This window comes from Lissotriton helveticus, chromosome 11 (genome assembly GCF_964261635.1).
Source record: "Lissotriton helveticus chromosome 11, aLisHel1.1, whole genome shotgun sequence".
Classification (NCBI taxonomy): domain Eukaryota; kingdom Metazoa; phylum Chordata; class Amphibia; order Caudata; family Salamandridae; genus Lissotriton; species Lissotriton helveticus.
The window spans coordinates 1181986700-1182010636 of NC_136072.1; the positions used below are offsets into that span (position 1 = coordinate 1181986700).

Sequence of the window (23937 nt, forward strand, 5' to 3'; positions counted from 1 at the left end):
AGAACCTGGCTATATGCAAATTAGTCTGTCCCTGGCCCAGTGCATCATGGGAACAGGGCAGACCAAACTACCAAGCCAATTCTTCACCAGAAAGGATACAAGCTACCGGGGACCGGTTTCTGGCATTTCAGCCTCGTCGGCCCGGCTTGCTTGAATCCTGATGGAGCAGTGAGCAAGGGACTCATGTCTGAGTATACCCTGCCACACCTATAGTGGCCAAAAACGATTCAGAAAAGGGGGTGGTGATGAACAGAGTGTCTGTTTCTCCCTCTGCATGAGCAGCGCCAGTGGCATAACACAGGCCCCCCCAGCCCTGCGGAGCGGGGGACCCACAAGCTCAAGGGGGCCCCCTCAGCATAGTAATCCGGCTGGCAAGCTCCTGATTGAGTCCGGAAAGGACCTCTCCAAGTACCTTGCTGCGGGCCGCCTCACGTTTTGTTATGCCAGTGAGCAGTGCCAGTAACAGCATTGTGCACGAGGGAGAGGTGGAGACGAGGCATAAAGCTTCTAAGCTCCCGACCTGACCTTGCATGCTGAACGGAGCAGTGGCACTCTGACTCCAAGGTATACAGAGTAAATAAAACAAGTAAAATGACTGCCTGAATTCTGTGGAATATGTTAAAAAGGGTGTGCAGGGACCAGAGCTTCAATAAGTGTCATGATTAGGCATATAGGGGCAGATTTACAAGCCCCTTGCGCCTCTTTGTGCCGCAATTGTGTCACTTTTTTTTACGCAACAGTGGCACAAACAATGCGCCCTATTTTCAACGTGACGCATCTAGGGAGATGGGATGTATGACATTACAATGCATGCTTTTACATCGCATGCCTTTACAACGCGGTATTTACAACGAATACCTTTACAACGCATAGTGCTTTGGGGCGCTGGATAGTGAATAGTTTAATTTACTATTCCAACTCCAGTCCCCGTGGATAGTAGGGAAGGTGTTGGATAGTAAATTAAAACTATTCCCTATCCTAGAGCGCCGCCCCAGCGCAATGCGTTGTAATGGTTTGCGTTGTAAAAGTTGCGTCGTAAAGGCACTGCATGGTAAAAGTTGCGTTGTAAAGGATGTTTACCAGGGAGATGTGTCACGTTGTACAGCGCTTTGTCACATTGTACCTGCATCAGGTATAATGTATGCAGGGGGCATTCCCACGCAGGAAAGCCTGGTAAAAGTGACGCAGTGAAATCTACAAGATTTCACTGCGTCACTTTTAGGACACCACTGTGTCAAAACATCACGCCTACTTGAAGCAGGCATAAAGAGTGACGCAGTGTAGTGGGAACTGGCCACAAAATGCATTGCTGGAGTTGTGTCGTGCTTGTGACACGACTCCAGCAATGCGTGACTTCTGCACCAACAGATGCGTCAGAGTTTCTGACGCATCTGACAATCCTTCTGCCATGGTGCGCCGTATTGTAAATGCTGTGCATCCGTGGTGGTGCAGCATTTTTTAGTGTGGCGCAAGGAAAGTGACGCATCTCTAAATATGCGTCATTTTCTTGTAAATCTGCCCCCATATTGTTTAACTACTGTGTGCTGTAATCTCCACCTGATGTGACCCCTTCTTGCAAGCCTACATGAATTGATGAAAAAAATAAAGCATGGTGAGTGCAGTCAGTGCTTGCTGTTCTTCCGGTGCGAAAGGAAATCAATCCCATATCAGTCATAAGATTAAATCAGTCGAGGTTGGATTGAAGGTGTCTTGGCTGTGTTTGTAAATCAAAGGAAATGTGTTTGCATCTGGCTAGTTTTTGAATACACAGCGAGTCAGAACGCAAGGGGTATGTTTGGGCTCGGACCTGTGAAACATAACAAGTTACAACCCACTCATGATGGTCCCTTTCTGTTTGGAAAAGAGTGACTTCTAATAATCCCTGGATTCATATTAAGTTTGTTTCTGTTGGTGTCTGACATGTGGTCCACGGATCAGCTCAGACCCTGAATGAAAATTCATCACAACCAAGGCAATGAAAGCAACCGGAAGTGAGCGGTGCCGCACTCGTGTTCAAAGATGAGCTGTGACTCACACATTGAGTCTGCAGCTCGGCACCTTTGAAGCCAACCGCATAAATAAAATAAATACCAAGGGGTTGAAGGCTCTGAGCGACTCTCATCAGTAATGATCAGACAGATTGGCATACTGTCCTTCTTGTGCCACAGGCAAAGGAAACCGTATAATTAATAACTATTGCAGGTCATGGAATCTTAATTGTGCTAATATGCCTTGTGAATGTATCGGTTATTTATCACTTGCTGTAGTCACACGAGCAGTGCTTAATTTGAGCTGGTGGTTGTGGTGCTCAGCACCGGCACTTAATTGTCAACAACGGCACTTATGACAGCTGCCACATGGTGGCGCTGTTTCTTTAACTTAGAGTTGAGCAGAACAGCAATTGTTTATTAATTCAGTATACATTAAAAACAACTACTACCTGCCACCCAAGCCATTTCTATAGCCTTGATGGCATGCAATAGTCTGACTTGTCACATTTGCAGCAGTGTGCTGGTTAGTAGTTGTGTAGGTACTGTCATTGGCAATACTGGCAGTGACAATGGGTGGTGCAAGCTGTGGAGGACTCCTGATGGGGGCCCTGGCACTTCTTGTTTTACAAACTAAGCACTGCACATGAGTTACAAAATGGCGGCGCAGCCAACCAGCACACACGCTGTTATTTCATGAAGAGATTAATGTGTACGTTTCAGTTTAGAGACTGGTCTTCCTAAAAAAAAAAATAGTCACCTTGCAAAACATGCCTGGCAGTGAGAGGAAGTTTCTGTCCTGCTTTGAATAAATATTCAGAGACTGGTGCTTACCACCACCTTCCTCATCTGGCCACTGGTCTTTATGACTGTGATACACATCTTAGCTTCAAGGCAGCAGCCAGCGAGGCTGCAAACAAATTAGTAAGACTCAGAAGTAAACATAATGAGTTCAAGGGTGACTGCTGTCGTGGAATAGTCTTTAACTTTGGTTGTGGCCTTTGTGTGACTTTAATTATGGTACGTTGGGGCTGTAGCTGCTGTTATGGTACACCAACTTCACTGTGTCATTGTGTCAATGAACTTCGGCAGGCTGTCCATGGCTGGCAAATGGTTATATATAACTTCTGTAGCGATTGCGGCATGTGGCAATTTTATTTGTGGTAGGTGTTTGCTTAACTACTGTGTTGTCTTCTTGTGTGTCTGACATTGTTGAAGCTTCTTGAATACGCTGTGTTCACATCGGGCCGATTCACAGAACTAATCTGAGATAAAATCCTAAACTTACTACTTTTGGTATTCACAGAAGGCATTTAGTAGTAGTAAAGTTAGGGCTCCTATCTATGACTATATTTGACCTTGAGGACCTGCTCCTCCCACCAGCAATGTGTAAACATGCACAACTGGGGAAGAAGGAGGCTCCCATAGTTACTCCCCTCATTTGTTGAAAAATATCCTTGTCAAAAAGAAAATAGTTATTTCTTAGACATAACTCAATCATTTCAAATAACATTTGATTATGATCATTAAAAAAACTCAGAAAAACAGAACGAAAATGGAGACAAACTCTGTCATCCCCCCACCTAAAACAACTAAGAATGACCAGAAAAACTCTACAATAAAAGCGTACTTAAATCAAAAAATACATTTTTAGAAATGAACTAAAAAATGCAAAGAACAGACGGAGGAAACTCTTCGATCTAATAAAAAATCAATTGAACAAATTAGCCAAATCTTCCCTACTAACATCTAAATCAGACCTGATCTGTGAAGATTTCTCAACATTCTTTACTGATAAAGCCAGCTCTTTGGGGAGAGAGTTCAAGAATAACACTGAAAATGCCTCAAACCTAAGGAGTGAACAAGGGAGGAACCCAGCTCTAACTACTCAAGTAATGCCCAAAAATAATGCCCATTGGTCAACCTTCAATCTATATGATCAACATGAAATTACCAAAATATTACTTTCTCTGAAACCAAATAATCACTACTGTGACCCACTGCCGTCTAAATGCTGGCCCTCCTGCAACCACATGGCCATCCCCTACTGGACTAGGATAATTAATGAAACACTTGCCAAAGGATCAATTCTGGACTGCCTAAAAACAAGCCAGGTAGTCCCTCTCCTAAAGAAATCTACGGAGAACCCATCGGACCATAACAACTTTCGTCCGGTAACAACCATTCTCCTACTATCCAAAGTACTAAAAAAATGTGCACACGATCAGTTAAGTCAACACATTACTGAATTTGAGATACTTAATGACTGCCAATCAGGTTTCAGACCAAACCACAGTACAGAAACAGCAATCCTACACATAGTAGATGATGCTTTGCTGGCTCTCGACAGTAATGAAACCTGTCTCATGATCCTTCTAGACCTTTCATCTGTATTTGACATAGTAAACCATCCCAAATTATTAGAGCGCCTGGAAAATAGGATGGGCTTATCAGGAACTATACTGAAATGGTTCCACTCCTTCCTAGAGAACAGATGGCAAAGATTTCTGGTAGACAACAAGCTATCCCCACCATTTCCAATTAAAATTGGGGACCTACGAGGATCAACTCTATCCCCTTTACTATTAAACCTATATATCGAACCATTAACTGAAGTACTGCATAAGGCTAACATTTCGTTTCACATGTATGCTGACAACACCCAGCTGTATATGAAGATAGCATCTCCGGAAGAGATCAACGCTATAAACCATGCACTCCAGAAAACAGTCATTGGCTAGCTGACAATCATCTTAAGCTCAACTCACAACAAACCCGAATTCCTTTTGATCTCCCCTCCTAAAATGTCATCCAAGATCAAATGATGGACAAAGTTGATCACAGCACTTCAGGTACCCCAACTATAATTGACTTAACTAAATCTCTGGGTATCACACTGGACAAAGATCTAAACATGTGAGCACACATCAACACAATGGCAAAAAACGCTTGTGTTCATCTGAATTATCTCAGGAAACTGAAGCCACTCATTGATCCCGGTTACCTGAAACTAGCAGTCCAAGCACTGGTCATATCAAGAATTGAATATGGATGCGCAACCCTATCAGGACTCCCTAAGTTCTCAACAACACTCCTAAAAGCTTGTCTCACTACATCAACTAGACTTATAACGGGAACAAGAAAATACGACCACATCACTCCTCATCTGAAAGCGCACAGCTGGCTACCATACGAAGCAGGAATAGAGCTAAAAATTGCTTGTATCACTCACAAGGCAATACACCACAAAACTCCACATTACCTAGCTCATAAAATTACGCTATCCGGTGGCACTAGACACTCGAGAGGATCGGAGGATCTTCTACTGAAACAGCACTCTTCCGTAAGAAAAAAACTTACGATAGAGCATTCACAGGAGCAGCAGCAAGGATTTGGAATTCGCTCCCACCGAATATTAGAAGAATCACTTATGCTCCTCGAATCAAAAAGGAGACTAAGTCATTTCTGATGGGTAAATATCTCCCATAATGAATAATGGAAACGGCTAAGTAGTTATGGATATAGGCTGGCAATACAGCATTACTAACTCAGAACAAAGAAACTGTTCACCTCCCGACGCTAGATACTATCATTAACTGAGCGTGAATTGCTACCCGCTACTCCTAAAATGAAGTACGACAAGACAATCTGGAATGTAATCCACTGTTTTCTAATATCCCTCAGTATATTTTTGTGTATGGATAAATATTTGCCAATGTTAGCGAAACACTTAGAGATGTCCTTGATGTGAAATAATTGGATATCTGTTGATATCAAATTGGTTGAAATGGAAAGCGCTCTGACACCCAACTCAGGGTCTGGTTCGTGCTATAGAAAACACTGAATAAATAAATAAATAAATAAATAAATATAATAAAAACAATCGACCTTTTGCTCAGAAAGTGCTCTACCACCTTTGAGCTATCATCATGTTTTATATTTGTGTATAATGATGTAAATTACAAAAAAAATACTTAATTAGTACTTAGATAATTAATATTCATGACTAACTAATAATAAATGTATTGTATTTAATTTACTTTCAACCATTTACCCCTACAAATGCAACAAATCACACTTGATTTATATTTTAAACAATACCTTATTTAAACATTTTACATAATTAATAATCATTACAATAATTATTATAAATTAACATTATTTATTAATTAATATAATTACATTCCTACACACCCTTTTCCCATACAAAATCACACACCAAGCAAATACAATTATATGTATTAGGCAATTTACATAATTATCAACTATATTAATTAAACATTAATTATTAATGTATTATAATAAATGTACTTCCCATCATATACCCCTACAATACCCACACCTGAAACGTTACTTTAAAAAATGTAATTATTCAATTAAGATGAATAATTTTCAATGAAATAATTAATATTGATTAAAAATGAATTATTAATTAATTAAGCAAAATGAATTTACTTTCCACCCTATACCCCATAAACCCCTCAACCTGCTACAATACTAAAAATCACAAACAAATATTGTATTACATTTCAAAAGTCTAAAATGTTTAAAAGTGAATTAAAAAACATTAACAATACTTATAGAAAACAATTTATAACATTCAATTAATATATATACTACAATACATAAAAAATATTTTAAAATGATATTAACTAAAATATTTTTGTAACTGATATTAATGATTTCGATATTGTCAAGATCTATATTACTCACCTTAAAATCGATATTATTGAGAACGATATTCTTACACAAGAAATTTCAGCATGACGATATTTAAAACTCGATATTTGTGTTTGATGATATTTTAAATCCAATATATTGTCTGAATACCGTTTTATGGTGAGGGAGTGGTAGGTGGTTTGCTCTAGTGAAAACAATGTGGGGAACTGTGAAGATGGAATATGGTCAACAATTTAGAGGGATAGACTCATGTGGTGTGTGTGAAAATGTGGTATGAGGAGGAGTGGTATATGGTGAAAGGTATAGGGTAAAGGCGTAGGTGTGCTTGAGTGTGGTGGGTGTTTTGGGTGGTGTTTTAATGGAGAGGTGTGATCTGTGGGTGAAGTTGTGAGCTGTGGAAGGAGTGTGGGGCATATTACCAACAACTAGCGATATTTATCGCTAAATGCGCTTAGCGACTTTTTTTTTATCGCTGCCTATCGCTGGATATTTTAGCGGAGAAAACATGCTATTAGCAACGTTTTTCTCCATAGCGCTAAAATATCCAGCGATAGCGGCGTAATGCGAGAATATCGCTGAGAATATAGCGATATTCTCGTATTAGCGACGAAATGCTTTTAGCCATTTTATCCACCTCCCATTGGATAAAATGGCAAAGAACTGGTCAGAGCAGGGGTAAATTTTTGGCTATAGCGGGAATATTTCCATCGCTACGCCAGCCTTGTGAATAGGCGATAGCGACGTTATCGACTGCTTTCCTGCGCTAACGGGTTGGTTACGCCCACTTTGCATGTCATTAGCGATAAATATCGCTGACATGCAAAGCGGGCCCCAAACCGCTCGCTATCGCCTTCAAGCTGTCGCTAACCGCTGTTAGCGACAGCTTGATAATAGGGGAATAGAATTTTCACCGCTTAGCGGACAAAAACGGCAGCTAAACCGGTGAAAAGTGCCTATCACCCCCCTTGATAATATGCCTCTGTGTTTCGAGGTGTGTTAAAAGGCAGGAGAGATGCAGGGAAGACTGTGTGACCGAGTGAGTACGTAAGATAGATTGTTTAAAAATAAGTATGCAGGTCTGGAGACAGCCTTAAAGAGGAGTGATGAGACTAAGTATAGAGATTGGTGAGAGACTGGTTTTCAGTGTCTAACCAGTAGTTCTGTGTCAGGAAAGTCAGTCCAGAGGCCGCTAACTAAAGACCAGAAATAGACTGACTCAAATTATGTTTTTTTTTTAAAGTTTTCTTGAATCTCATAAAGCAAGTTTGCAGTCTTAGTTGTTATGGGAGTGAATGCCATACTGATGATGATCCTTGTGGTTAAATAGTAGGTAAGTAGATTTATATAGCACTGCTTATTACCCGTGAGGGTGTCAAGGCGATGTTCATAGGCACGAGGAGATTAAGTGATTTGCCCAGAATCACAGGCTGTTGCTATGATGTCGAGACTCAAACCCAGATCTCCAGTTTCCGAGTTGGCCGCTCTGGCTGCTGTGCCACATCCTCTCCCTTGTGGGTCAAGGGATCTTGTGTCGATCTTCTCGTAGCCGAGTGGGTGGATCAACAACTTGTAATTCATGGATCCCAAGCTTCTGGATGGATGGTAGGGGAAGAGCATAGGGGTGGTTGGAATTGGTGGCGTTTGAATCCGCAGAATTCCGTGAAATTGCATTACAATTCCGCGAGATTCCATGGAATTCCATGACGGGGTGGAGTGGTCATTTGGCTATACTTTCATACCTCAAAATGCACCCTTGCATCCAAAAACAGACGTGAGGATGCATTTTGTGTTAAGAAATTGTGCAGCCAAATAGCAAATGCACTGCAGTGCAAACCCCTCGGTACCCTAACGGACTCTGCAGTGATTACTGCAGAGTATGTAAAGGTGTTTAGGGGTATGCACTGCAGTGTATACCCCTCGGTGCCCTAACGTACTCTGCAGTGATTACTGCAGAGTATGTAAGGGCGCTGAGGGGTATGCACTGCAGTGTATACCCCTCGGTACCCTAACGTACTCTGCAGTGATTACTGCAGAGTATGTAAGGGCGTTGAGGGGTATGCACTGCAGTGTATACCCCTCGGTACCCTAACGTACTCTGCAGTGATTACTGCAGAGTATGTAAGGGCGTTGAGGGGTATGCACTGCAGTGTATACCCCTCGGTACCCTAACGTACTCTGCAGTGATTACTGCAGAGTATGTAAAGGTGTTTAGGGGTATGCACTGCAGTGTATACCCCTCGGTACCCTAACAGACTCTGCAGTGATTACTGCAGAGTATGTAAGGGTCCTGAGGGGCATGCACTGAAGAGTAATCCCCTCGGCGCCCTTACAGACTCTGCAGTGATTATCGCAGAGTATGTAAGTGTGCCCAGGGGTATGCACTGCAGTGTAAACCCCTTGGCGTCCTAACAGACTCTGCAGTGATTACTGCAGAATATGTAAGGGTGTTTAGGGGTATGCACTGCAGTGTAAACCCCCCTGCGTCCTAACAGACTCTTCAGTGAGTATTGCAGAGTATGTAAGGGCGTTGTGGGCTATGCACTGCAGTGTATACTCCTCGGCGCCCTTACAGACTGCAGTGATTAATGCCGAGTCTGTAAGGGTGCCGAGGTGTATACTGCGCTCTGCAGTGCAGTTAGTGGTTCCTAAACAGGGTTGGAAGAGTAAGCAGTCACACTATGTTTAATTCCACTCTGCAGTGATTTTTTAAATATAGAAGGACTGCTCATTCTTCCAGCCCTGTTAAAATCCAGTCACTGCAGATTAATTCCACCGGTGAAGCAGCGTAGTTTATCATTACTTCCGCTTTACAAGAGTAACACATAATTAACAAATTCTTCCAATTCCGCCTGTGGAATTAAAAGTTCTGCCCAGGCGTAAAGAGCAGCTTCCTAAAGTACTAGATGCTCTGCGGTGTAAAGCTTTATGAACAATGTGGAGGGTTCACTCTTTCATTTGCTGTGAGCTGGATCCTCCAAGCAGACAGAGGATGTAAAGCAAATTTTGTGATATCATTTATTTGGAACCTGCGAAAGTGTACGTTTTTGGGCGTAACTTCCAGGTTACAGGCTTTAGTTGCAGGTTGTGGAGGGAAGCCAGGTTGCGTGAGAAGTGCAGGTGGATAGGACAAGGATCTCAGCTTTGTCCTCATTCAAGCAAAGTGTTCGGGGATGAGCTAGAGGAGTGATTGGGATAAAGGATATAAGCAGACCCAACAATATCATCCCAAACCAGTTTATTTGATTGACAGTAGGAGTGTGTGACACAAAAGGGACTGCTTTTTGTTTTCAAGATATATGGGCCCTGTCCCTTTGTGTTCAATATGGCACCCTTCCCATTTTGTGAGGCGCATTCAAGCAAAGCCAGTTTTCCCTAATCCAATTCTGAAAGTCAATGGGAATCCGGTGGATTTCTTATTTACCTTGATGGAGAGTTGCATGTTGACCACATATATATGATAGCCAATGTGATAGGACCTGGGTAGCTTTGTGGGAAGATAAATATAGATATTGAATGACATTGGTCATAAAAAGGAGCCTTGTGGGCTCTTCATGTGATTTTGGACCTGGATAACAATGGTCCCTCTTCAACCTGATGAGCTCAGCTGAACAGGAAGGATGTCAACAAGGGAAGTACTGTTTCACTGATACTAGTGAAAAGTTCCAGAATGTTAAGAAGTACACGGTGGTCAATTGTGTCGATTGTCACCGACAGGTCCATGAGCATCGGAGCACAGGGGGTGCCATTATCCCTAAGCTAGGTAGGTCTTTTTTTAAGATTGGTAGCAGAGTTTCATTTCCCCGTCAGGGTCAAAAGCCTTAATGGAAGTTGCCAAGCAAGGGATTTACTTCCAGGTGCAATACAAGTTGGCAGGAGACAGCTGTTTCCAGTGCCTTGGCAACATAAGGTAAGCCTGAGAAACGTCAACAATTGTCAGAATTATCATGATCTTGCAGATTGGTGTGACCATTGCGTACTTGAAAGGTTGAGGGATGGGCACCATGGTTTGTCAAGGACTGGACGTGGAAGAGTTAGGATCTGTCCAGTTTCCTTTTTGTATAACCAAAGGAAAGAGAGACTCCTCTCAGTAGACACAGGGCCCACAGCACTTAACAGTACATAAGAAAGATTTCAAGTCTCATGAAAAGGCTCCATATTAGGAGGAAAAAATTCACAAAAGGCAGGAAAAATAATTCTGACATATTTGTCTTTCTTGATAAAAGATGGTTCATGCAGAAACAGATCAGTAATGCACCAACCAACTCGACTGGAACAACAAGGCAGAGAGAACAGGGCCAGACTGGCTACCAGGCGCTTCGGTGGACTGGCAGGGTGGCGGCCGGTTTCACTGTCATGATAGAGCGGCTTTGTTGATGGAGACCTGCAGGCCTTGTTCCTGCTTGTGGCACTTCTAAATAAACAATGAGAAAACAAATGGTTTCAAAGCTTGCTTAAAGCAGAGCTTAAAACAAATTGTTTCTGCATTATTTATTTAGACTGAAATGCCCAGTATCCAGTCCACCGCTGAAGAGGGAAAGTGTGATAGGATTCTGGCTGCAAAGCCGAGCAAAGAGAGCTCAAAATCCCTGATAGAGCTTCCTGGCTTCTCACAATTCACTTGCTATTCGGCAAGTGATTTGCTTCTCAACTGGATTTATTTCTAGTGGATACGTTTTTTGCCAACGGTCCAGCAGAAATAATGGCCAATTCATTTTCTGATCACTCACAAGTTTTCTTTACATTAAAGTTGGGTTAACAAAAAAAAGCCCAAGGTAGCAGTTTGACAAATGTCTTCTACACGATACCACCTGGGTGACAGAAACTTGGATGTTTATCAAGGTATTTTTCTAGCTTAATGAACATACTGCCCAATGTTCATGGGTTGGGAGGTGAAGGAAGGTGGATATCCGACTATATGGTTACCCCAACTTTTTGCTTTGTGTTTTGCTGGTTTTCGACTTAGTTGGCCTGGGATCCTGCTATTCAGGGCCCCAGGCTATCTGCTCTCTCTATAAAAAGGACTCCATGTACTTTAGGTACATACCAAATTGGATATTGGGTTACCTCTGTGAGCCCCTGTATAGTGTACCATAGGTACCCAGGTCATAGATACATCCAAGGCCTACCAGGGGCTGAAGCATGTATTATGCCACCCCTGGCTGGCCATCTAAACTGACACCACAGGCTGATCACTCAGCTTGGGTAAGGTGGTGTAATCACCCCTTACTTAGATATAGTATATCTAAATCTACTTTATATATAGACACATAGTAACCTATAAGTCACTCCTATGGTAGGCCTCGACAATCCTGGAGGCAGAGTGCTTCTTTTTATGTGAGAGGGTGCCCTAGCATGAGCTGAGCCCCTCTGCAGCTTTCGGAACCATGTCCTTATAGCTGTTCTATGATATAGCCATACCATATACTCTTAAGTGCATTATAATCCTCCTGGTTAAATGCTAACTTTGGTTTGGCTTTATCAAAACATGTCATGTAAGGTGTCAAAAACTTTGGAATACTACCCCGCCAATTCTGGCGGCGGGGGAAGCATTCCACGCTTCTAGAGGGAAAAGACATGTAAGTTACTGCTTTACCCGGTTAAATTTAAACAGAGCCTCAGCATCACAAAATGGATGCTGCTGCCACAGACACGAGTCTGACCTCCTGCAGCTGGACAAAACTCCAGCAAGGGAGGCCAGGACAATAGGTTTCCTGTCGAGGGAGGTGCTGGCACCTCCCCAGACAGCCTGTAGTGTATTGGAGCAGGGTGGGTTGAATGGAAAGATGCTTTTCCAGACACTGCCTGGGGCACACAAGGTGCTCCATGCATAGCCCGGTTCAAACCAGTTGCTGGGGCACTCCAGCCCGCTCTGGCGCAAACTGGACAAAGAGAAAGGGGTGTAACCACCCCCTTCTCAAGGTCCAGCCATAGGAGGGACCTAGAAGGTAATCCAGCCCCTAGAATCAGTATAAAGATAGGAGCTGTGTCTAGAGACATTAGATTATTCTGGACTGAAACTCTGAAACAAAACTCTTGGACCTTTGACGTTCTATATTATATAATCTATACCAACTAGAAGACTGAAGACATCTCCCTTGTGGTCAAGGAGTGACCACCCTATGATCACAGGCATCACCAGTAACTTGCCAGTTCGCTTTGTCGATGCTCCTGCGGGAACCCGAAGATTCAGCGACTCAAGAACTGAACTTCCAGACTTCTCTGACTCTGATCCACATCCACAGCAAAGCTGAGACCCGTGGCTGACACGAGAGACGTTGGACCGGATATCCTAGACTACCTGCACTTTGCTAACAGTGCAACTACCGAGGCACCCTTGCAGTTGTGCATTGGGGTATGAGAAGCCCCAGACCCGAGCACCATTTGCACCAATGCTCAACCCTCCACCCACCACGAGTGCTGCGTGGGGCCTGCCTTTGCATTTCAGCTCAACGCGTCTTCCCGGTTGCTAGCCCGTTGGCTAGTTAGCCCTCTGAAGACTTTCTTTTGAAACTACACCACTTGCCTAGTTGCTCCGGGCTTGCTTCAGCTTCCCTGCAGAAGAGAAGCTGCCCAGACCTTGCTGGTCTGAACTGAAGCCCATCATCCCTTCCTGCATGGATTGCATTTGTCAAGGCTTGTTGGGTCCAATCCGGATACCAATACCGCAGTCAACTAGATCCTTTGTAGGACAGCTTGTAACCAGCTCCTGGTTGTCATCAACGCCTCCTGGTCCTTGTGGCTGCAGAGACAAGCTTCACCTCTTCACCTGATTGCATCTCAACATCGCCTGGTTCCTTCCTGGTCACTGGCTAATGACCCAGACTCTGTCCCCTCTGCTTTAAGGTTCTTCACATCTTCAATCCACCCTTGGATCCAACCGGACTCTTCTCTCCTGGTCGCCTGCAGCACTTCTTTGAAGCTCTCCATAGGATACAGCGACGAAACCCGACACGAAAAGACACATATGCACCCGGCTTCCCTGGGTGAGGTAACTCGAGTACTCTGGTGCTGCCGTGGATGTTGACTCTCGAAGTGTCCTAGTTTAAAAGGGTTTTACCGCAGCCCATCCGGAAGTGTCCTTAATCTACTACTTTGTCACTTTTACGTTCCCATTATAACTCGATGGTAACTCGCGACTGTGTTCCCACACTGCACACGTGTCCCGTGGGTCTCCTACTTCCTAACCTTTGGTTGTTTAGTGTAGCCCCAGCGATTCCCTAGGCCCTAGGCCTATTCACTATTCCTGAAGTGGCTCCTATACCACATTCTTAGTATATGGTTCGTGAGGCCCCTAGGGCAGAATTGTATTTGTGCAACTTATAGCATGCTTAATTAGTAACTTGTAACGTATCTCGAACTCTGACCTCATAAAGAGTGCAGAGGGGTTGTGTTAGTAATAAATACATATATATTTAACCCCTTCAGCGCTAATGACAAGGGTAACTCGTCATGGACTTTCCATTGATTTCAATGGAAAGTCAATGGAGCTCATCGAACACCCTTAGCAGCCAAGTGGTTAATATATACCTTGTGTGGTGTCCTTTCATTTGGTATTCAAGGGATTATATATGGTAAAACAGCTGGCTTCACATTCTCTCTGAAGTTTTAGCCTAAGACTGCTGGTCCATGCTACCACTAGGATAGCTTGTCTATAAGGTTGACTTTACAACCACCATCAATAAGGGTCGTTTAGACTGGTGCAAGGTGCCCACTAGAATAGTGGACATCATATGCCAGGCTAATTTCTCACAGGAGGCATTTAAAGCTACTTTTAGAGGCCGGACGACATCTTATAAGGCAAGAACAAGTAATGTACGTAAATCTAAGATTCTGGAACTAAAGACTGCCGTGGAGAAGGCAAGACAAAATGTAACGCTAACAAATACTTCAGAGCTTATCATAAGATCACAACAGCAAGAACTAGCAAAAGCAAAGGAGCAGCTGACGGACTTTTTTTGTTAGAGGAAATTACAGCAAGTAGGGCCTGCCACCAAAAGCTTTACGAGGAAAGCCGGCAGATTAATAGACTGTTGGCATGGTCCACTAAAAATCAGAATATATGCAGAAACACAGGAGGTGGATGAGGAAGAATTGAAAGTGTATTTTGAATCATTGGAGCTATCACAGTTATCGCAGCAGCTTACTGAAACACTGAGTAGCCCAATAGGAATCTCAGAAACTCTATTAGCTTTAAAAAGTATGCCCAATCCTAAAGCTAGTGGAGTGGACGGGATCCCGGCGGAAGTGTATAAGGTATTTCAAGAAGAACTACTTCCTTTCTTTTAAAATTGTTCAATCAAATTAAGGACGGGGTGGACGTCTCCAAAAGCTTTAAAGAATCAGCTCTAGTAATCTTTCTCAAAAAGGATAAAGATCCCTGTGACCCCAACTTCTATTGTCTTGTTACACACGGACTATAAAATGTTCATGAAAATCTGGACAAGAAGGTTCACTCCATGCGCACAACAGTTGGTTCACGCCGACCAAAATGGTTTTATTCCAGGACGGTTAATGGCATCCAACACGTATTTCCTAATGCAAGCCATTGATTATTTTTCCACTAATTAGATCAATGAGGTGATTATGATGATGGATGCCGAGAAGGCTTTGATTTAGTAGATTTGAGTGCTTTATTTTTTATTTTGGGTAAGTTTGGTTTCCCGTCACAATTAATACAAATGCTAAAAGAGTTATATAGTCATACAGTAGCCAAAATTATTATTAACGGTTCAGAAGCCGGCAAGGTAAATATTAGAAGAGGTACACGGCAAGGCTTTCCATTATCCCCTATTTTGTTTTCTTTGTTTATTGAACCCGAGCTGTGAATTTCGAAATAGTTTAATGATTTTGACCCCATGGACGGGATGGCAAAAATTAAGCTATACGCGGATGGCAATATTTCATATATTAAGCCGGAGGGGTCTATTGTACAGAATGCACTTGATGAAATCCCAAAATTTAGACAAATTGGGGGATATAAAGTGAATAAAGCGAAAACTGAAATTCTTACATTTAATTCGGGGCCATCCGATATTCCCACATCCATCCAATTAAGGCAACTGCATCTAGTTAGATATATGGGGATATATGTTACAAACGATTTTGGGCAAGTATTCTCTTTGAAATATAATAGCATGCTCATGAAAGTCAAAAAACTATTAGATAAATGGTCTTTACTTCACTTATCATTAATAGGATGGATTTCTATGGTTAAAATGTCAGTTGTCCGTTGTTTTTGTTTCTTTTTACAAATCTCCCTATGAAAATTCCGAGCCCTTATTTTAAAGAGCTAGATCAAATGATTTGGAAGTTTGTGTGGAACAATAAACATCCCCGGGTGAAGTTAACTACACTACAATTGGATGTAGCTTCAAGAGGGTTAGCACTTCCACATTTTTTAACTTACTCCCAGGCTTCCTTGACTAATTTACTTTCACAATTAGGTGAGGAAAATTCATTTTTTTACCATTTTTTGTTAGTACATATGCTGAAGGAAAGTGCTATAAAACTTCCCATTTTTCTGCGACTGGCGAATCTTCCTAAAAAGACCACATATAAGGTGGGACTGCCATTAGCAGAAAGAACCCAGCTTTATATAAATCACGAGATATTCATGTATTTCATGCCTATAACCCCATTTAAGACTGTGCAATAGGCGGTCTTATATTGCCCAGGGGGGTTACCAAACTTGGCAAGATCTAGGCTACGATCAGCTCGGGGATTTTTATAACAATGAGACCCTAATCACAAGGTGAATGGTCCGATTGCAATCCTGTACATTGACCACAGGCCTCCCTCTGAGTTTTCTTCAGCTAGTTAATTTTCTTAAAAATAATTATACTGTGATGGGTGAAGCAACACGTCAAATCACAAGGCAAATGGCAAATAAAATGGTGGGGGTAGGATGCTGGTATCAGCTATTACATCAAAAGGCTCATAATGAAGAGATTTTGACAAAAGAACTCCAGAATAATTATGCAGAGACAGGGTGTAAATTTAATATGAAAAATGGCAACAGCTTAGTGAGCTAGCGAATAGAGCACTCAGAGGCGCAAATTTCAAAAGAATGAATTCTTTATCTAGGTGGCTGGCATATTACACCCCTCAGAGATTGCATAAGATGTATCCAGCAAACCCAAACCAATGTTTTAGATGTAATAAACAGGGGGATGGAGGATGGGTGCACATATTTTACGAATGTAACAACTTACAGCAATTCTGGGAAGATGTGTTTACCGGGATGTCTCTATGTATGTCTGTGACAATCAACACATCACCTATGTTGGCTAGGTCACTCGTCCTGCAAAATTGAAGAACAGATAAGCTACCTAGTATTGATCACTGGCTTAATAGAATGCGCAGGACATTTAGACTCGAGGAGGCCTACGCTAAACGAGTAGGAGCTATTGGAAGATTCAGAACTATCTGGCAGAATTTCTCTACCTATCGTGTCACGGAGGAAAGGAGATTATGAGAGCCCGGTGTTTCATCAGAGCCAATGTCTGTATTTCATCTTATCAGTCGATGCTGTTTATCATATCTGCACTTTCTATAGCTCTCGATATCGATTAGTGAGACTTGATGAAGGTATCTTTCAGATATCAGTTAAATTCTGCACTTTATTGAAAAACTGTGCTGCTACCAGCACAATCCACTTTGAATAAGGTTTTAAACTTCTTTATTGTTAGGATACCAGCACACTGCACTTTCTATAGGTTCTGATCTAAATGCCTGATGTGATACTCACTTTATAGCTATTAAACCTATTGTAGTATCGAATTAAGAAAAAAATCTTCTTTTGCTGCTAGTCTTATATGCACTTTAAATATATTGTACGCTATTCTGATGTAGCTATTGTAGAGCGTAGCTATTGATTATACAGGAAAAATCATATATGGATATATGTATGTGTGGAGAACCACTGGGAGTAAGCATAAGCACGGATCATTGCTTAATATAGGCTACTGAGAAATAGGGTATTTATTTTCCATAGAATCTAGGGATGTTATCAGTTGAATAAATGCTATTTGTGTCTCTTGTTATTTATTCTGCAACAACATGTATTCTGCCTGATTGCTTTTGTTTGTTCGTTTACCTGTTCTAATAAAAATAATAAAATAAAAAATCCCTGATAGGGCCAGGAGAGCACATGCTTATCAGTGACAGGCATCCGGGGTGGAAGTTCAGGACCTTGCTTGAAAAAGGCCTCTGGACATTTGAGCCAATAAAGGGTATAATCACCTCAGTAAGCCAAAGAAGTGAAAAAGTGACTCAAAATGTCTCTTGGTTCAAGAAAGGTCTGTCCATGGAAGTCCCCAAAGAGGAAAGTGTTTTAGAAACCTCAGTGACCTCAAATGATACCAGGGCGCGATAATAGTGAGAAACATTGCCATGGACTGAATCTGCAGGTGAGTGTTTGTTAGACCTGACAGCCTTAGGGTTGTCTTACCCAACATTTTGCTTTCTTACATGTACTTGTTGCTTTCTTATTTTTGGGGGGTTTGAGGCATCTGAGCACTTTACCACTGCTAACCAGTGCAAAATGTGGTTCCTTGAATTCTGAACCTGTGTTTTAAATATCATGATTCTGTTATGAATTTGGTAACAGCAGACCGTAAACAGTGAGTTCAGCAAGTGCAAGTGTTTTCGTCATGTTACACCAATGGATTCACTGTGTATTTGAAGGTTTTGTTCTGAACCCTCGGGTTCCATCTTGTGCATAGCAGCCATTTTGTGGATTGCCCTTACAGTAGGCCCTCACTGTGGCAGAACAAGTATTTAAGGACATAACCTTAGCATGGGTTTGTGCTGACTCCTGCATGACCTGGCGAAAGCTGACCCTGTTGCTTGAGGCTAACCTTGACAGGCCAGATCCTGCCCTTTAGCTGATCAAGATTATAGATCAGAGCACAGGACATTGTAAAGATTTACTACACACAAACATGCCTATCTTACTTCCATCTGTTCCTGTTCCTGCCTCCACGAGCTATTTATGACATGGGCTGTGATCTAACTGTTTTGGGTTTATCCGGCCTTGTCAGCTAGAGAATGTACGCATTATGTGGACATTGTTTATGGCCTGGACTTATCTTGAAAGTGGGTTTGTCATCATACAGTGCTTTGTGTGCACGTCCTGGGAGTGACCAACAATAATGTACTTCAAAGAGAAAATGTGTGCCTAGGGCATAATAAATGGTATAAAAGGTCCGTGCTGAGACCATTCAGGAGGCTGCCTCATTCAGTTGCTTTAGGTGTGACTGGGCGACGTAGCCTCACAATTAATTGTAATAAAGATGTCTTTTCATATTTCAGATTCTCTGTTGATTTCTTTGCTGCTTTTGAATGGACTACTTATTGGTAAGACCCCTGAGAAGGAGTTTGAGAGATTTTTGGTACATCAGATGGCGCGACCAACGATGGGCCTCATCAAGAAGTGACTATCTGGAGGAGTAATCTTGTCAGAGGACAGAAATCTACTGGGGCAGGCAAGACAGAAATCTACTAAAAGAGGTACTCTGTGCACAGAGGTTCTGTGGGATTCTTTGTCTCTGCGGCCCAGTATATTTTTGATTTTTCTGACTTAAACTGTCCAAAACATGTCACTCCTGACTGAGTAACCTTTTTGGCGTGTTTAAAAAAAAAAAAAAAAAGAGACTGTTAGTGCAGTTAGAACTTGGCAGTTAGAATTTGGACAACTATTTGTTTGGTATAGCTTTGATAGGTTTGTATAGGTTTGTATATGCGAATTGCAATTTGTGTAGGCAGGTAATGAAGAGACTTTTCTCCATCTGCTTTAGTTGAAGTATAAGTGGGTCGCTCCCAGTCCTTAGTTCTTAGTTCTTTGGTATTTGGTCCTTAGTTTATTTGAACATTGCAATTTTCAATAACCGAGGGTCTTGTATATTTACGAGTGTATCGATAGAGATAGCCCCTTGAAGTTTGAAGCTAGATTAGTGAGCTATAAGATGCCTGATCTTAGCAAATTTGGAGCTTTGTGTTGGCCAACTTTGTATACGTTTGGATTAGCCGGTTTTCCCCTAAAGGGGATATCTAAATAGGTTTAGATTTAAAAACATATTTCTTCCTTGGTGATTTTGTATCCCCAGGGAATTAACATATGAGATAATACAAAACGAGGATCCTTTGTTCTGCGCAGTTTTATGAATAGAGATATGCAGACTGATTTTTTGTGTTCTGCCAGATTTGTGGGTTCAATGTGTGTTTAAATATCTATGTGGCTTTTCTCATTAGTGTAACTTCGGTATGTGAATAGCGTTCGCGCAATTTATGAAACAAATACGTATAGCGCTGTATTGTGTGTTGAATGTTTGAACACTTTCTGTTTTTGTCTGAAATGAGCTCAAGATGTGGTTGTGAGTTTCTTGATGTTTTCAGTCTGTTAAGTAAAATATTAGATTAATTAATATTAGGTGGAAATTAAATGAGAATGCAGCGATTTGCCATGCGACATGCTAAAATCGCTATATGTTGCTATTTAATTCATAGACTAAGCAAAACGCATATGTGCAAAATGTTAAATGCTTAAAATAGATAAAGTTAAAATTCGCATTCACTAGGAATATAAAAGGCCTCAAAAATAAATTGTGTGTTTTTTTTTTAGGAAAACGAATTTATAGCATTTTTGTACCTACATGCATTTTAGTACATGTAAAAAGCAAACACTTCAGATAAAGTGAATTTTTGCTAGATATAAATGCATCTTATTGCACACGCATTTTAAAACTTGAAATGTCTGTTTTCAGCACTGTGCAGGGCCTTTCTTGCCGTTAAGGCAGCAGATGTTGTTTTTCAAAGGCCATAAATAGTATTGAAATGTTTATTTAGCCCAGGACTTAGCCGTTAGTTAATCACAGTTGGACTTTTTCATTTCAGAATAGTGTTTTAGAGGGTTACAAAAATAAGGGTCATCATTTTGTATCACTGGAAGACATTTCAATTGCGGTTTTTCCTCTCTTTAAGCATTTTTTTTAAAGTATATTTTTGGTTCTGATTGTCCTTTTAGAAGATGGCGCGAAAAATGTCATGTTTTAAGTTAGGCTTTTGTGCTTAGGCGCATAAATGAATGCATCTAAAAATGATAGGCAAGGGATGCAGCTTACCTTTATATGTGGAATTATCATAAAAACAGATAATTGGTTTAATTGAACTAAAAATTATTAATTATGAAAAAATTATTTGAGAAAAAAATAAGTGCTTTTTAAAATCGTTTTTTGATATTTATAAAGCTTAATACTCATACTATGATCTCCTAGCATTAGAATTTGATTTAAGTTATGCGTTACTGTATAATTAGGTAATTTGCATGTTGGTTTTCACTTGGCGCAGGCGTAAAGACTCATTTTTCAAGGGAATTAGATGTGATATGCTTAATGTCCAATCTTTGCAGTCTGTAAAGCACATTCTGAGGATGATTAATAAGTAATATAATTGTAGGATTTTTATTTTTAAGTGCCCCAAAGATAAAAGTCGAAATCGAGTTAAATAGATTTTTAACACATCATTCTTGTCATTTACCATGGCTTAAAAGTGTCTCTGGCTTCAGAAAATGCATACATTTGTGTATAATGCAAATTTGCAGGTTGCCCCCATTTGGGTTTACTTTTAAATGGCCCAGTGAGATCCAATTAAAGTTGCTGAAATGAGTACCATTCCAACAAACATTTGTTCTAAAAACTGGTCTGACTTTGTCACCCTCAGAGAGCAGAAACTGTGGGCTAGGAAAACAGGCTGTTCCAGTTGCGCTAAGATGTTATCTTTTAGTTTTCCTGTAAACAATGGAGAAGGCTGTCATGTTGACATTTGTGACCTTTTAATTAGGACTTTGCCTCCGAGGAATGCAGAATTACCTTGCTGAACGAGCCTCTAAAGGTGGGGTTTCTGGTTTCTCTGTGAGAACATCAATAAAATGAAAGAACTTAATTTAATAGGGAAAATAAAAAGGGGTTTCTTTGAAAGTCCCAAACATCGTGTTAAATGCTCTGCAGAACTGATACATTTGTGTCTCCACGCTAAGAAAAATAATGTTTGCTAGTTGCGTTTATTTGACAGAAAACGAAGTGTTGCATTAAGTCTTAGATAGAAAATAAGATGCATCCCTTTTCCAAAATTTTGAAGGCAACAGGCTACAGGCCTAAGTGAAAATGATTTGCTAATTAGGAATTATTTTTCACAGTGGAAATTATAGGTGCCAAATTAATATGGAGTGTCAGTGTAACCATTTCTTTTAGATCAGTAAAAATAAGGTGGCTTGATCTTGCGAGGTGAATGACGAGAGAGTAACAGTTAAGTAATGAAAATGTATTTTTGTGTATGTTAAAATGTGGGTTTTTTTTGTGTTGTGTATTTTTCTGCTTCTGCCTACAGATCATTCATGGATTGTTCTAAGGCTGACACGACACGTGAGTTTGGTTAGTTGAAAAGAGATGTGTTTTTGCGTAATTTCTTTGGAAAGAAATGTTCATGTTTTCGTTTGTGTATTTGGCCCTATCGTGAAATATTTTAGTTGGTCCTGTATGTTAGAAGAGAGACAGCAAAGTTATATTTGACAGCAGACTCCCACTGCCTGGTGCTCTACTGTCAAAAGGAGGGTAAGGATTTTAGACCTGACAAATTTAGACAGGCCCAAATATTGGGTTTTGGGCTGCAGGTTTACAGTGCATAAAGTACATGTGCCATGGTGCTGTGTGTCACCGCTTATTCACATATGCTATTGTTTTGTCTGTGCTGTTTTTTTTGTTGTTGTTTTTTTGTGCTTGATATACAGCAAGTATATCTGATGGCTTGACATGTGCATTTTTTTTTGTTGTGTGTATGTTTTGTTTTATGTTGTTACTATTACAAGTTCCCCTGTGTTGTGAAGGGACCCGTATGACGATACGTATCGTTGCACAACAGTTGGATGGATTTGGTATAATGATAAATTTCACAGATATGGTTTTCATACTGTGAGGAAGACAGGCAGCACTGTTACCAGTGCATGCCTAAATTTGGCTATAATGATATTGAAGAAAACTAAAAAGGTATACAGAATCAAAGTGTGTCACCTGCTGTTAGTCACTTACTGCCCCTTCCCTTAAAGGAACAGGCAGGCCTACATTTATGTATCCTTGATTGGACCTAAGGATGGAATTATAGATCTGTGACCTAATTTCTATATTGCATTACTTAATCATGTTCTGTTTCCCAAATAGCATATGGCTTTGTCCCTTGAAAGGAAACCAGGTTTCATGTTTTCTCCCTGAAGAGAGAACAGGAACATTAGTTAGGATTACCGTATATGGTGTAGTTGCCAGCGGTAGAGTTAAAATTTGTGTAACTTTGGTCTTTTGTGTATCCCCCGTACTCTTGGTGCTGTGTCACATGCCTGAGGCACCCAAGAAAACTCTTGTTCTTCCTATAGATTTTTCTTTTGTTGCTTCTCCCCTGACCGATGTCGCATCATGCTTAGTTATTGGGGATTTTAGTTGTGTCCTAGTTCCATTTCCCTTTTCCATATTCCTTTCACCAGTCAGCCCATTTATTATTATGGGCGTATTGTTTATGTTCACACTTCTAGACAGCAGTGATGTATCAGGGACCCCCCCCATGTTATGTATAATTCCCTTTTGTATGACCAGACTGGTTTTCAAGAATTTTCCTTAGGCCTACTTCAGTGTTTTTTTAGACTGACTGTCGGGGTAGTGATAGACTGGTTAACTGACCCAATATTATAGTAAGACAAGTTTTCCATCTCGATAGGAGATATCTTAAGTTTACCTTTTGAACATGACGAATTTTCAATGTCTATTTTAATTTTTCAGTTCTCTTCTGTTCCTGCTGCTTTAATTTTTGGTGGGATCAGATGTGTTCTAATCATGCAAATACCAGGACTCTCTAGTTCTTGTCTTTTTGTCTGCACATTTGATCATTAGCCTTTGTATTGCATAGTGCACTTGATGCACATTTTTTAAAGGGACTTTTCTTCATGTCCTTGATAATCTGTATTATGTCATTTCTCTATTTGAGATGTTCCAGATAAGGAATTTAGGAACACCTAGGCTTAATCATTGAGGAAAATATGTATTTACCCCATTAGACAATGCCACTGTGTGAGGACATCCATTTAGATTCCCATGGCGTATTACCACTCCCTTGCAGATTGCAGGCCACCTGCTTGCAGTCCCCTTGTTAAAACCCATGAACTGTTTTTTTTGTGCTTGATTTGAAGGAAACTAACAATTGTGTTACATTTCCTATATCACTAGGTTCT

General features: G+C 41.0%; 1 protein-coding gene across 1 annotated transcript in view; it reads right to left on the bottom strand.

Annotated features, from left to right (window-relative positions):
• ADGRD1 (adhesion G protein-coupled receptor D1) overlaps positions 1 to 23937 on the bottom strand; it is a 1126805-nt gene that overhangs the window by 176355 nt on the left and 926513 nt on the right. The window lies entirely within an intron of this gene.